This window comes from Miscanthus floridulus, chromosome 9 (assembly GCF_019320115.1).
Source record: "Miscanthus floridulus cultivar M001 chromosome 9, ASM1932011v1, whole genome shotgun sequence".
Lineage (NCBI taxonomy): Eukaryota > Viridiplantae > Streptophyta > Magnoliopsida > Poales > Poaceae > Miscanthus > Miscanthus floridulus.
In genome coordinates, this window is record NC_089588.1 from 106709653 (window position 1) to 106725959 (window position 16307).

The 16307-nt window shown below is 43.8% G+C and overlaps 1 pseudogene; it reads right to left on the minus strand.

The window, feature by feature from the left end:
* Positions 1-1561: 1561 nt before the first annotated feature.
* Positions 1562-16307, minus strand: part of LOC136482558 (cysteine-rich receptor-like protein kinase 15) — a 40884-nt pseudogene continuing 26138 nt past the window's right edge.

A 16307-nucleotide genomic window follows, 5' to 3' on the forward strand; every position in this document is an offset into this window, starting at 1 on the left:
AAACAGAGTACCAAGACATGATAGATATTATCCAAGGGTAATATGGTCTCTCTAGCAATTATATATACCCCGATCTCTTAACTGCAACAATTATTAAAGACCAAATTAATATTTTATTTTATTGGACGCAGTGTTTGGAAAAGTTTCATTGAGAATCACCACATGAAACATTGCAAAGCGCCACTGGATGTAATCGCATACAAAGTAAGTACTATCTACATTTATATATATATATATATATATATATATATATATATATATATATATATATATATAATTCAATTAACACCATGCATGCTTTCAATTCACCGGATCTTTTTTCTCGTAAAAGTGGGTTCTGAGGCAAGAACAGGGGAACAACTACTGCAGATACTATGTTTGCGAGTTTATCGGGGCGTACACAAAAAGAACTCCTGAAGAGATCTCGAAGTATGTTATATAAATATATTCATATATTCATAATTTCTTTTGTTGCTCATATATATAAGTAATCAAGTGACCAACACACACATATATATATATTAATACTTTTCCTTTAACTTTTATTGAAGACTCTATGGTTGAAGGAAAAAGTCATATGACGTGACCAACTGAAAGCAATTCAAGAGACCATAGCAGGATTTCTTAATGACCAGGTCTTCAACCCCGCCAGCGAGTTCTACAATGACGTCAACGAAACATAGAAGCCAAACTAGATGGAGTGATTTTGTTATCCCAATGATATGATAGAATATACAATGCAACCTTTATTTGTAATAAATATATATATATATACACACACATACATACATATTATATGTACATAAAATAACGTACACTATATGTATATGCATGTAATATATACGTTAGTTTCATACTTTAGTTTGTACAAAATGTTCGAACATTATAAACGTGTAGAATACATATATTATTAGCAGCGTAGAATGCGTATTCGAAAACCTATTCGAAAACCAAAACGAATCATCAATTGAAAATAGAAAGAAAAAAAAAGGAAACCTTTAGTCCCGGTATTACCAACCGGGACTAAAAGGCCGCCCCACGTGGCCAAGCCGGGAGGCCCTTTAGTCCCGGTTGGTCTTACCAACCGGGACTAAAGGTGCACCTTTAATCCCAGGCGCGAAACCGGGACTAAAGGAGAGGACCTTTAGTCCTGATTTGGTACTCCCGGTTCCAAAACCGGAACTGAAGGCGGTTGAGAACCAGGAGTACAGCCTGTTTCTCCACTAGTGGCAGAACATGCTTGGGTTCTTCGAAAGTAGTTTATATAGATCATCACCTTTTTTGAGTAAGGCATCAAAGAGAGTCACCTTGTTAAGTTTATTGGCATTGTTGAATAGCGAAAGGAGACTTGTCACCTTTCACTTCGACCTCTCTCAGTTTTGGAAGGCTACCAGGCACAGTAAGTTTGGACTCTGCTGGCCATGTACAAGATGATCTTCTCAAGCTCAGGAGCGGCCCCATTTTCAAATATGATGTTGATCTTTCTTGTGTCCTCAAAATGGAAATATCTAAGATGCTGGAATTCTTCCTTCTTGAAGGTGATAACCACTACCATTGAAAACTATCTGCCATCTACAGCGGAAATTGTCATTCCATTAGCACTGGATGCCACAACAACAGTTGACGGCTCTTCGTTTGTCACCCTGAGGTTGAAAAATGCTGGGTGCTTCGGCGCAGGTAGGGTCACACTGTCGTTGCTAAGCATTGCAACAACCTCTGACATGGTGGGTCGATCAGTTGCACTCTCTTGCACACAAAGCAGAGCTATGTTGATACATCTCATCATCTCTAGTGTATGAGAGTCACTGACTAATAGTGATGTATCTACAAGTTTGAAGCCATGTTCCGTCATCCCACATCTGTCATGCCTGCAAAGTGAAAGTGTACAGTATCAAAATATGTAGACAATCTTAATGATTTCAGTAGCTTGCTTCCAATGATCTCCAAAAGAAGGGAGAGAAAACAAGACATTAAGCAGTACTGTCGTTAGTGAGTAGTGGATTGTCTAAGACACTGCCAGTGATGCCATTCAAAGCTTTGTGCTTTCCATTTATGGGACTATATGGAAACATGAATCACTACATATTTATATCGTAAACATACTTACGTGTCCAAGAAGGTTAATGAATTCTCCACATCGATAAAAACTTGATGTTCTTTTTCCACCGACAATCTCAAGCATTAGGACACCAAAGCTGAATACTTCAGATTTGACTGAAAAGAGGCCCTCACTGGCATACTCCGGAGCCATATAACCGCTGAAAGGATGTGTATCAGAAACAATGAAATGCCATAACAGTATTGGCAGTATTACAACAAGGATGGATCGTAGTAATGTTAGTTGATCTCCACTAATAGGCCCAACGGCCTATTGGGCCCTTATCTCTGCTCCCTGATCGGGGGAGCCCAACCCTAATCTGGTTGGTGGGCCCCTGTCGCACAGCACACATAAAAGGAAGGTGGGGTGAGGGCTCGGATAATGAGGTTGAACGGAGCCGCCACCCACCTAAAGAGAAAACCCTAATCCGATCCTAAAGCGTGCTGCCACCGACGGGATGAGCCCGCCGCCACCACTGCCGTCGCCTATGCAGGTTCTCCGACGCCCCACTGTATCGCCTCCTCACCACCATGCCGAGCACTGGCGTCCGCGAGACTGCATCCAGGGCGGCATCAGCGTCCACGCTGCCGCTGCGGTGAAGCTCCGCAAGGTCGAAGAGCCTAACTACGGATCTACGGGTTACACAGAGAGGTATACACATTCCTATCCTAACAATGGTACCAGAGCCAGGTTACCTCTGTGTATCCATAACCCTAACCGGGTAAAAGCAAAAGAAAGAGAGACCGGCTCACGGCCTACCGGTCATCACCGCCACCGCGCGTGGGGGAAAGGAGCCGCACCGTTCGATGGCGCACGGCAAAAGTAAAGAACCGAACAGATCCAATTCGGATCTAAGGAATGAAGAAGGATGGGTTCAGTTTTGGCCGAACCCTAAGACCTAACCCTAATTTTAACCCCAATCCCAAATCGGGTTAATCCCAAAAGAAAAAGGGGAAGGGGAAAGAATCCGGGTTCAACTGAACCTAACCCTAACTCGCATGGAGAAAGGAAAAGGGGAAAGCCATTCGGATGAACTCCAAAAGAGAAAAGAAAGAAAATCCAAAGAAGAGAAAAAGAACAGGGTCGGCACACGAACCCTAACCCTAGAAAGAATCCCCATCACTAATTGGTTCAATCCGAGATGAAAGAAAAGGAACCCTAGCATCTCGATCTCGAATCGAACAAAAGAAAACATGGTTCGGGTTCAACCGAACCCTAACTCTAGATCTCCTTTTCGGGTGAACAAGCGAAAAGAGAAGAAAGAAGATACAAATCAAATCCGAAAGGGAAAAAGAAAAGGAAAAGAATGGAAAGAGACCTCGCCGTGAACCGAGCGAATCTGTTTCGCCGGCGAGGGAGAAGACCGAGCCGGGAATTTTTTTTTGCCGGGCTCGGCCAAGGGGTCACCGCGGCCAGGCCGCTCGACGGCGGCGCGCTCACCCGCTGGGGAGCGCGCACGCCGGCGAGGGGGCCAGCGGCGGTGCCATGGATGCCCGCCTCGCTCCACCACTCGCTCTCGTCGCTGGCTCGGTTGTGCTCGGCTGAGAAGAGAGAGCGAGGAAGAGAGAGGAGGGAGCGGCGCTGAGAGAGAAAGAAGAGAGAGAAGCAGAGAGTGCGAATGGCCTAGGGTTTCTGGTCGGAGGACGCGGCCGCAGTTTTGTTCGCATGAAATCGACGCGCAGCCGTCGATCTCCATCGGACGGCCGAGATTGCACGGGCCAGCGATCGGCCCAAGGGGCCGCGCACGGCCACACAGCTTTGGCAGCCCAGGCCTAGGTTGCGGCCTGGGAGCTACAGTACTCGCGTCAAAGGAGTTGGGCCGGGCACAGTGCTCGCGTCAAAGCAGTTGGGCCGGGCTGTTTTGGCGGCCGGGCCGAAAGAACAGTGAAACTTTTGAGTCATATTTTTTTTTGTTTTTTCATTTTCCAGTAAAGGTTTCATTTCTGGGAAAATGGATAAAAGGCTTAAAGAAAATATGAAAAGGTATTTTATCCTATGGGTAAAATTCAACAAATTGAGTATACGTTTTCCGCTGCGAAAGAAAAGTACATTCTCTAGTGATTTTGAATCGACATGATATTTAACTGGAGAAAAGAAAAGTTTTTCCAGAAAATGTTTATTTCCTGGAAATTGATTAATGGATTAAAGGAAATAGAAAAAGAAATTTTCCCTGTGGGTAAAATTCAAGAAAAGGTGAGTTTTTCCACAGCCAAAGAAAAGTTGTTTATACTCCAGTTATTTTGAACCAATGTGGTATTTAATTGGAGAAAAATAGATTTTTTCTGCTGCTAAAGAAAATGTTGATTCTCCTATTATTTTGAACCAATGTGGTATTTAATTGGAGAAAAAGAGTTTTGATATGATTATGATGTTGTTTTCTGACCAACGTTGATAATAACAATATCGTAATGTTACTGATTTATGCATTAATTCTACTTCTGTCCAACGGTGATGTAGAATTAGTGTATAAGAACATATGTTAATTTTAATGATTTATGCATTAATTCTACTTCTGCCCAACGGTAATGTAGAATTAGTGTGTAAGAACAATTGTGAAAGTTAAAAATTTATGCATTAATTCTATTTCTGTCCAACGGTGATGTAGAATTAGTGTATAAGAATAATTATATGTTTTGATTTTGACCAACGTTGGAATCAAAGCATGCAAATGGTGTTAATTTTGTGTTAAGAAAAGTTTTGACCTAATTTTCATCTTGTCTAAGGTGGACTAGGTAGTCATCTCACCAAGTTCCACTGAGATTGTGGCACCGGTGAGTGAGACAAAAGAGAATGATGCCACTTGGGCAACTAAAGAAAGGGATTTTGAATCCCAAAAGATATCCTATGGCTTTTGAGCATAGGAAGTGGGTCACTGCAAACAAGAAATGTTTTGGCTGTGATAAAGAACATAATTGAACCTGCAATTGTGGGCTCAATCCCAGAATGTGACACGGTCACCGAGTACCTCGATAGAATAAAGAGTCAGTTCACTGGCTCTTCAAAGATATATGCCACTTAGTTGATAAAACAGCTGGTCACAGAGTGTTAATCTGGAAAAGGTGGCATAAGAGAACTCACGATGCGTTGTCGAAATTATGGCACTGTCGTTTAGGCCATATTTCGAGGAGGAGAATAGAAAGACAAGTTAAGAATGATATTCTTCCTCCATTAGAGCTCTCAGATTAAGTTCAATGTAGAGAATGAATAAAAGAAAAGTATGTAAAAAGAATTAAGAAAAGATGATAAACGAAACGCAGGAATTCTACAGATTATTCACACAGATATCTATGGTCAGTTTCCTGTAAAGAGTGTGGATGGTAATGATTCGTTCATAACATTCACAGATGATTACTCCCATTATGGCTATATTTATCCAATCAAAGAAAGAATAGAAGCATTGGATAAATTTAAGATATTAAAGATTAAGATAGTCAGGTCTGACCATGGGGGAGTACTACGGTCGGCATACCCTAAAAGAATGGCATAGTACCCCAGTATTCTACACTGGGTGAACCTCAGCAGAATAAAGTAGCTAAAAGAATCAATCGTACCCTGATGGAAATGGTGGGCAGTATGATAAGTTACTCCACCTTACAGTTGAGCCTGTGGATGGAGGCGATAAAATCGCCATTCATATTCTCAATAGAGTATCAAGAAAGTCGGTGCTCAAAACACCGTATGAGTTGTGGCCAGAAAGTGTACCCTCACTAAACCACTTGCGTGTGTGTGGGGAAGCCCTGCTGAGGCTAAAGTATTTAACCCAAATATTGGAAAGTTAGATCTCAAAAGAGTAAGGTGCCATTTCATTGGCAACACAGAAAAGTCAAAAGGTTTTCGTTTCTACTGTCCAGAGAGACATACAAAGTTTATGGAAATGAGACACGCTGTTTTTCCTAGAGGATGAAAAGATGAGGGGGAGCATGGTAGCTCAAGAAATTGACCTTGAAGTGAAGCGGGTGTATGCGCCCACTCCAATGATTTATGAGCCAATTTTCTCACTACATGCTGTCGCTGCACCGACAGTGCAAGATACTATGGTGTTAGCACCAGTTGTTATTCCATCTGTGGCAACAATAAATGAAAATAAGAAACCTGTTCTTAAGGATCCTATAGAACCTATTGCCACACATGAGGGGGAGCAACAACAGCCTCAAACAGTAAATGTGCCAAATGTGGAGGCCCCTAGAAGGTCTCAAAGAGTTAGAAAATCAGCTATTTATGCTGATTATGAAGTGTATAACACTAAGGAATTTCAAATGGAGGATGATCCCACCTCATTTGAAGAAGCCATGAGAAGTGATCATTTATTAAAGTGACTTGAGGCCATGGAAGATGAAATTAAATCGATGAATGTCAATAAAGTTTGGGATTTGAAATAATTCCTAAAGTAGCCAATACAGTAGGCTGTAAATGGGTCTACAGAACAAAACTTGACTCTCAAGAAAATATAGAAACATATAAAGCGTGACTTGTGGCAAAAGGCTTTATGCAAAGAGAAGGGATTGATTACAATGAGACCTTTTCTCCAGTCTCATATAAAGTTTCCTTCAGAATCATAATGACATTAGTGGCACATTACGATTGAGAATTACATCAGATGGATGTAAAGACGACATTTCTCAACGGAGACTTGGAGGAAAATGTTTACATGGCACAACCGAAAGGTTTTGTCATGGAAGGAAAAGAACAAATGGGATGTCGCCTAAAGAAATCCATTTATAGATTAAAGCAAGCTTCAAGACAGTGGTGCTTGAAGTTTGATCAGTCAATAAAGAATTTTGGGTTTTAAAAGAGAATGTAGAGGACAATTGTGTCTATGCAAAGTTTAACAATGGGAAGTTTATCTTTCTTGTCCTGTATGTGGATGATATCTTACTTACTAGTAGTGATGTCAGTCTACTACAGGAGACAAAGAAGTTTTATCCTCAAAACTTGATATGAAAGATCTTGACGAAGACTCGTTAGTTTTAGGGATCGAGATTCACCAAGATAGAAGAAAAAGGGTATAAGGACTGCCACAAAAGGCATACATGGAAAAGATCTTAAAGAAATTCAGTATGCACAAATGTAGTCCCTCACCTGCTCCTATAGTCAAGGGCGACAGATATGGGGATTTTAAATGCCCCAGGATCCAATATGAGCTCAATCGATAAAGTGAAAGTGGTTCCATATGCTTCAGCTGTCGGAAGCTTGCAACATGCTCAAGTATATACGCGCCCTGACTTGGCATTTGTTACCGGGTTTCACTTGGCAGATTCTAGAGCAATTCTGGAATAGAACACTGAAATTAGTAAAGAAAGTCTTGCATTATTTGCAAGGAACGAAATGCCTCATGATGACATATAGAAGATCTGATTCACTCCACATGGTGGGATATTCAGATTCTGATTATGCGAGAGTGAATGCATATCCAGACGTGGATTTTCTATCATCTCGCAAAGGGGAGCTATTTCATGGAAAAGCTCAAAGCAAACTATCACTACATCGTCCACAATGTATGACAGTTTGTAGCATGTTATGAGGCAACGGGCAGGTGAACTAACTAACGAAGTTCATACCCGGTTTGAAGGTGGTTGACGACATCTATAGACCACTAAAGTAATACTGCGATTATAATCTGGCAGTACATGATGCCCACAACATAAGTCAAGTGGTGCTGCCAAACACATTGACATAGAGTATTATGTTGTGAAAGATAAAGTCTGGGATCAAGTCATAAGTCTTGAGCATATAAGTACAGAAAAGGATGCTCGCGGATCCGCTTACAAAAGGCTTACCACCCAACATGTTCAGAGGACATGGTGTTCAGAGAACATGTAGCTAGCATGGGTTTAAGGGAAAGCCTATAAAATTTCTGGACAAAAGAAGGCCCAAAGATAAGTATCTATTTCAGAACAGAGTAGTGAGTTGTAGCTGTTAAGTCTATCGGTAATGGACCGTGACGATGAGACATGCTCTATGAGCTAATCTGTAATGGAATGAACAAAAGTAAATGATATGAAAGTGAAAGATGGAATGAGATCAAGGGGGAGAATGTTAGTTGATCTTCACCAATAGGCCCAACGGCCTATTGGGCCCTTATCTCTGCTCCCTGATCGGGGGAGCCAAACCCTAATCCGGTTGGTGGGCCCCTATCGCACAGCACACATAAAAGGAAGGTGGGGTGAGGGCTCGGATAATGAGGTTGAACGGAGCCGCCACCCACCTAAAGAGAAAACCCTAATCCGATCCTAAAGAGTGCTGCCAGCGACGGGATGAGCCCGCCGCCACCACTGCCGTCGCCTATGCAGGTTCTCCAACGCCCCACTGTATCACCTCCTCGCCTCCTCACCACCACGCCGAGCACTGCATCCGCGAGACTGCATCCAGGGCGGCATCGGCGTCCACACTGCCACTGCGGTGAAGCTCCGCAAGGTCGAGGAGCCTAACTACAGATCTACGGGTTACACAGAGAGGTATACACATTCCGATCCTAACAAGTAATTCATATGAAAATCTTACTATGTCCCAGCGATCCGTTTCGTATTCCCTTAGTATCATTTGTGCTAAATATTTTTGCAAGCCCAAAATTTGAAATTTTATGGCTCATTTCACTGTCCAATAGAATGTTGCTTGCTTTGAGATCTCTATGGATAACACGCAGCCGAGAGTGCTTATGTAAATAAAGAAGTCCTTGTGCTATCCCATCTATTATCGCTAGGCGTTTACTCCAATCTAATAAAGCTCTCCTTGTTTCATCTGCAAACCAATATAACATAAACATATATAAAAGTAAAAACATTTTGAACTTAATGAACAAAGAAATTGTGGTACTGTGAGAGCTAATACTAAAAATGAAGAAATCCAAGCTTTTATTTGACAAATATTCATATATTAGTATTTTTTCTTGCCCCTGATAACAACATCTCAAGAGCCTGACCAGATTTGTGTGCTGGAGCTTAGCTATGAGTTGAGTTTGGTTTTCGAACTCTGTTAGGCCTTGCCCAGAATGAGAAGCAAGTCTTTTAACTGCTATCTCCACCCCATCAAGAAATTGGCCCTAGAGACAAGTGCAAAAGAGATGGGATTAGAGACACAATTTTGTAATTTCATTTGTCCTTTGACACTTGACTAACACTCTGGCCAAGACAATAGGCTAATGCAGAGTGTTGCACAGTATATAAATCTGTTTCTTAGCATTCAGTCATTTACTGATTTTGTCCCTTCTTGTAAGCTCATGCTTGTGTTTTCTTTACCATCTTACCTTGTATACAGGACCGAAGCCTCCTTGCCCAAGTTTGTTTTCTTCAGAGAAATTACCTGTGGCCTCTAATACTTGTGAGAATTCATAAATATTTAATTCTGAATTCCTTGCATCTAGTCCCAAAATCTGTGCTTCGTCTTCATTCGTGTTCGTGTTGCCTAATTAAGACTCAGTGTGATGCGAGTTAATGTACTTTATACACTCATAAATGAAAGATTTTTCTGTAGATTTGCTGACCTTTTGTGTTCCGTCGCATTCTGCAAAAAACGATGATGCAGACAAACAATACCAGTAGTAGTAGAAACACCAAGGAAATGGCCACAACTTTACCTATAGGTGCTATATATTGAGTGTAAACAGTTAGTTGGTTGCAAAGCTATATGGTGACAATGAAAGTAATATTGTATTTTGTAACATCCCGTGTTTCTATGTAATATAAAAATCCGAGCTTTCAAAAATTTTCATTGCAATGTGTGTTGCATGTAGCTGGTAGGTCAACTTAAGTCAACCGTTTCCCCTTCTAGCCCTGATGTCACAATCTAGGACTTCAAAAATTTGCAACAATAACACCATTGTCTATTGTTGACCAAGTCAACATCATGGCAATGCAATACTCCTAAAACAAAAACCCTAACTTTCTCTCTCATCTTGTTCAACCGAGTTTACAATTAACCTTGATACATCCATATAGTTTATAGATGCATGTGTGTTTTGGTTCTTGTTCTTGGTTGTGCATGGAGGTAGCCCTCTCTTCTAACTCTATGGCAAATAGGAAAATCCTTTCCGAGTCTCCTGGCTAGCAGACCCCCTCAAGCCCAACTCGCCCTCTTCTCTGTAGCCCAGTTCGTGCTCCCGGGCACTGCTGCCGAATGGCCCAACCCCCTCTGCCCGCGGCCCAGAAACCAAGCCAGGCCCGCCTTCCCTCCTCCCCATCTAGCCCAGCCGGCCTGGCTCGGCCTTGCCTTGTCCCAGGCCCCGCCGAGCTCCCATCGGCCCAGTACGAAGCCGCCTAAGCACCCCAATTCTCTCCGCTTCCGGCCCAGGACCAGCACGTAGCTGGCTCCTCTTCTATGCCCACCACGTGCGCTGCACACGGGCTTGGAAGCGCGCGTCCGCCGCACTCACGCACGCGGCACGAGCAGGAGTCGAAGCCGTAACCAGGGGGACCTACAGGGCAGAGACCAGTTGCCATCCAAACGTTTTCCGCCGTTGCTCCTTTCCATCGCCCCCGTCAGAAATAGCGTCGTCTCCTACCTCCGTACGACCGCGCTCCTCTGTTTTCCGCCCGGATGAAGCCGAACGCCTGAACCGCTCGACGCTCGCCCTCGGGTGCCCTCGCGTGACGCCAGCACGGGCCCGCCCCCAGGGCGCACCCCGCGCCGCGATTGCCGGGTGCGCCCGAGACCGCGCCCTTGACCGCACTGGAGCCCGACATGCCTTCTCGAAGCTTCCGAGCCCGGCCAACCACTCCCAGCTCCGGATGCACGCCGAGCAGAAGCCCAAACAAGCCGCAGCGAACGCCAACCGCCACCGTCACTGCTCGACCTCGTCTCATCACCGAGTCGTGCCGCGACGCCACGGCCTTGCCTCCTGTGCCACCGGCCAGCCATCGGTGAGCCCATCCTTGCCAAGTCTCCACCTTTTCCCCTCTCTATCGTCGATCTTGTCTGAATCGGCCTTCGTGCTGTGTTCTGTGAGTTGCAGAGAAGCCACACCCCCCCGTCCTCCATGGCATAGCCGCCCTGGAGTCGCGCCGTCGCTTTCACTCGCCGCAACCGCGATGCGAAGCCGGAACCACGGGAGCGGAACCGCGCCGGTCCAAGCCCGCTTCTGGTCCAAGCCGTCCCCATCGCGATGCTGCACCACACCGAACCAGCCCCCGGTCGCCATAGTACACGGCACCCGTGTTAGTTGATCTCTACCAATAGACCCAACGGCATATTGGGCCCTATCTCTGCTCCCTGATCGGGGGAGCCCAACCCTAATTCGGTTGGAGGGCCCCTGTCGCACAGCACACATAAAAGGAAGGTGGGGGTGAGGGCTCGGACTACGAGGTTGACCGGAGCCGCCACACCCACCCAAAGAGAAACCCTAATACCGATCTAAAGAGATGCTGCCAGCGACGGGATGTGCCCCAACCACCGCCGTCTCCCTCTGCAGGACACCGCCGGCGTCACTGGACTTCATCTCGCCGGAGCTGAACGTCTTCTACACCGCGGCACCGGCTGCGGTGCATCTACTGAAAGGGCGAGGAGCCTATTCGGATATACGGGTTACACAGAAAGGTACATACACATCGTCGATCCTAACAATGGTACCAGAGCAGGTTACCTCTGTGTGTCCCTAACCCTAACCGGGTAAAAGCAAAAGAAAGAGAGACCGGCTCACGGTCTACCAGTCATCACCGCCATCGCGCGTGGGGGAAAGGAGCCACACCGTTCGACGGCGCACGGCAAAAGTAAAGGAAAGAACAGATCCGTGTTCGGATCAGAGAAGAATAAGAAAAGTAAACAAGATCCATTCGGATCGTAGAAAAGGAAGGGCCATCGGCACTTGAACTCTAACCCTAACTGGGTTAAAGAATGGATGAAAAGAAAGAAAAGGTTTCGGCCTTGAGATGAACAAAGCCGAACCCTAAATCCAAAAGAGAAAAAGAAATCAAAGAAAAGAAAGGAAAACAGAAAAGAACAAAGAGAAAAAGAAGGGTCGGAAAACTAACCCTAACCCTAGATCCCGATTCGGATGAACTCCAAAAAGGAAAACCGAATCGGTCGAATCAAAAGAAAGAAAAGACATAAAAGAAAACAGAATCGAACCCTAGAACCATTCGGATGTCAGAGAAAAGAAAGGGGAAAAGAGATCTCAAGAACCCTAAGACCTAACCCTAACTCGCATGGAGAAAGGGCTAACCCCAATCGGTCAAACAAAGAAAAGCATCCAAATCCGAAAGGGGAAGGGGAAAAGAACAGGGGTCGGGACACTGAAACCCTAACCCTAATCCCATTCGGATGAACAAGCGAAAAGAAAACAGTGAAAACCCCATTCCCAAACCCTAACCCTAATTCCTGTGCGTCGGTATGAAGAGAGAAGGAGACGGGGAAGAACGGGAAAAGAAAAAACCTCGCCGGGCGTCGCGAAAACCTTTCGCCGGCGCGGGAGAAGAAAGACCGCCGAACCGGTGCTGCTGCTCGCCGGGCTCGGCAAAGGGGTCACCGCGGCCAGGCCGCTCGACGGCGGCGCGCTCACCCGCTGGGGAGCGCGCACGCCGGCGAGGGGCCGGCGGCGGTGCCATGGATGCCCGCCTCGCTCCACCACTCGCTCTCGTCTGGCTCGGTTCTGCTCGGCTGAGAAGAGAGAGCAAGGTAGAGAGAGGAGAGAGCGGCGCTGAGAGAGAAAGAAGAGAGAGAAGCAGAGACTTCGAATGGCCTAGGGTTTCCAGTCAGAGGACGCGGCCGCGGTTTTGTTCGTGCGAAATCGACGCGCAGCCGTCGATCTCCATCGGACGGCCGAGATGGAACGGGCCAGCGATGCGGCCCAAGCGGGCGCGCGCGGCCGAGTCGCTTTGCCGGCCCAGGCCCAGGTTGCGGCCTGGGTGCGGCAGCGCGAACGGAGAATAGCTGGGCCGAGCTGGTTTTACCGGTTGGGCCGAAAAAAAAGGAAAGAATCAAGATCAGTTTTTTCTTTTCCAGTAATTGCTAATTTCTGGAAAATGAAAAAAATATATCAAAGAAAATATGAAAAGTGATTTTACCTATGGGTAAAATTCAAGAAATTGAGCATATGTTTCCCGCTGCGAAAGAAAAGTACATCCTCCAGTGATTTTGAACCGACATGATATTTAACTGGAGAAAAGAAAAGATTTTCCAGAAAACGTTTATTCCCTGGAAATTGATTAATAGATTAAAGGAAATAGAAAATATTTTTTTCCTGTGGGTAAAATTCAAGAAAAGGAGAAGTTTTTCCACTGCTAAAGAGAAATTGTTTATTCTCCAATTAATTTTGTACCAACGTGGTATTTAATCGGAGAAAAAGAAAGTTATTCCGCTGCTAAAGAAAACGTTGATTCTCCAGTTATTTTGAACCAATGTGGTATTTAATTGGAGAGAAAAAGAGATTTGACATGATTATGATGTTGTTATTTTCTGACCAACGTTGATAATAACAATATCGTAATGTTAATGATTTATGTATTAATTCTACTTCTGCCCAACGGTGATGTAGAATTAGTGTATAAGAACAGATGTTAATTTTAATGATTTATGCATTAATTCTACTTCTGCCCAACGGTGATGTAGAATTAGTGTGTAAGAACACTTGTGAAAGTTAAAGATTTATGCATTAATTCTATTTCTGCCCAACGATGATGTAGAATTAGTGTATAAGAATAATTGTATGTTTTGATTTTGACCAACGTTGGAATCAAGGCATGCAAATGATGTGTTATTTTATGTTAAGAAAAGTTTTAACCTGGTTTTCTCATCTTGTCTAAGGTGGACTGGGTAGTCACCTCACCGTATTCCACTGAGTTTGTGGCACCGGTGAGGGAGACAAAAGTGAATGATGCCATTTGGGCAACTAAAGAGAGGGATTTTGAATCCCAAAAAGATATCCTATGACTCCTTGGGCATAGGAAATGAATCACTACCAACAAGAAAAAGTTTGGCTGTGATAAAGAACATGATTGAACCTGCAATTGTAGGCTAAATCTCAAAGTGTGACACGGTCACCGAGTACCTCGATAGAATAAAGAGTCAGTTCACTGACACTTCAAAGACATATGCTACTCAGCTGATAAAGCAGCTGGTGACAGAGTGTAACTCTGGAAATGGTGGCATAAGAGAGCTCACGATGCGTTGTCGAAATTATGGCACTATCGTTCAGGCCATATTTCGAGGGGGAGAATAGAAAGACAAGTTAAGAATGATGTTCTTCCTCCATTAGAGCTCTCAGATTAAGAACAATGCAGAGAATGCATAAAAGAAAAGTATGTAAAGAAAGATGCTAAATGAAGCGCAGGAATTTTATAGATTATTCACACAGACATCTGTGGTCAGTTTCCTGTAAAGAGTGTGGATGGTTATGATCCATTCACAGATGATTACTCCCATTATGACTATATTTATCCAATCAAAGAAAGAAAAGATGTATTGGATAAATTTAAGACATTAAAGATTAAAGACAGTCAGATCTGACCGTGGTGGAGTACTACGGTCAGCATACCCTAAAAGAATGGTATAGTAGCCCAGTATTCAATACCGGGCGAACCTCAGCAGAATAAAGAAGCTAAAAGAATCGATCGTACCCTGATGGATATGGTGGGCAGTATAATAATTTACTCCACCTTATAGTTGAGCCTGTGGATGGAGGCGTTAAAACCTCTATTCATATTCTCAATAGAGTATTAAGAAAGTCGGTGCTCAAAACACTGTATGAGTTGTGGACAGAAAGAATACCCTCACTTAACCACTTGCGTGTGTGGGGGGGAGCCCTGCTGAGGCTAAAGTGTTTAACCCAAACATTGGGAAGTTATATCCCAAAACAGTAAGTTGTCATTTATTTGGCTACACAGAAAAGTCAAAAGGTTTTCGTTTCTACTGTCTAGAGAGACATACAAAGTTTGTGGAAACGAGACATGCTGTCTTCCTAGAGGACGAATTAATGAGGGGGAGCATGGTAGCTCGAGAAATTGACCTTGAAGTGAAGCAGGTGCAAGCGCCCACTCTAATGATTCATGAGCCAATTTTCTCACTACCTGCTGTAGCTGCACCGACAGTGCTAGATACTGTGGTGCCAGCACCAGTTGTTATCCCACCTGTGGCAACAATGAATGAAAATGAGGAACCTGTTCTTCAGGATTCAATAGAACCAATTGCCACACATGAGGGGGAGCAACAACAGCCTCAAACAGAAGATGTGCCAAATGTGGAGGCCCCTAGAAGATCTCAAAGAGTTAGAAAATCAGCTATTCCTGCTGATTATGAAGTGTACAACACTAAGGAATTTCAAATGGAGGATGATCCCACCTCATTTGAAGAAGCCATGAGAAGTGATCATTCATCAAAGTGGCTTGAAGCCATGGAAGATGAAATGAAAACAATGAATGTCAACAAAGTTTGGGTTTTGGAAATAATTCCTAAAGGAGTCAAAACAGTAGGCTGTAAATGGGTCTACAGAACAAAACTTGGCTCTCAAAGGAATATAGAGAAATATAAAGCACGACTTGTGGCAAAAGGCTATATGCAAAGAGAAGGGATTGATTACAATGAGATATTTTCTTCAGTCTCATGTAAAGTTTCCTTCAGAATCATAATGGCATTAGTGGCACATTACGATTAAGAATTACATCATGTGGATGTAAAGACGGCATTTCTCAACAGCGACTTAGAGAAAAATGTTTACATGGCACAACCGAAAGGTTTTGTCATGGAAGGAAAAGAACGAATGAGATGCCGCCTAAAGAAATCCATTTATGGATTAAAGCAAGCTTCAAGACAGTGGTACTTAAAGTTTGATCAGTCAATAAAGAATTTTGGGTTTTAAAAGAGAATGTAGAGGACAATTGTGTCTATGCAAAGTTTAAGAATGGGAAGTTTATCTTCCTTGTCCTGTATGTGGATGATATCTTACTTGCTAGTAGTGATGTCAGTCTACTATAGGAGATAAAGAAGTTTTGTCCTCAAAACTTGATATGAAAGATCTTGATGAAGCCTCGTTCGTTCTAGGGATCGAGATTCACCAAGATAAAAGAAAAATGGTATAAGGACTGTCACAAAAGGCATACGTGGAAAAGATCTTAAAGAAATTCAGTATGCACAAATATAGTCCATCACCTGCTCCTATAGTCAAGGGCGACAGATATGGGGATTTTAAATGCCCCAGGAACCAATATGAGCTCAATCGATAAAGTGAAAGTGGTTCCATATGTTTTAGTTGTCGGAAGCTTGCAACATGCTCAAGTATGAACAC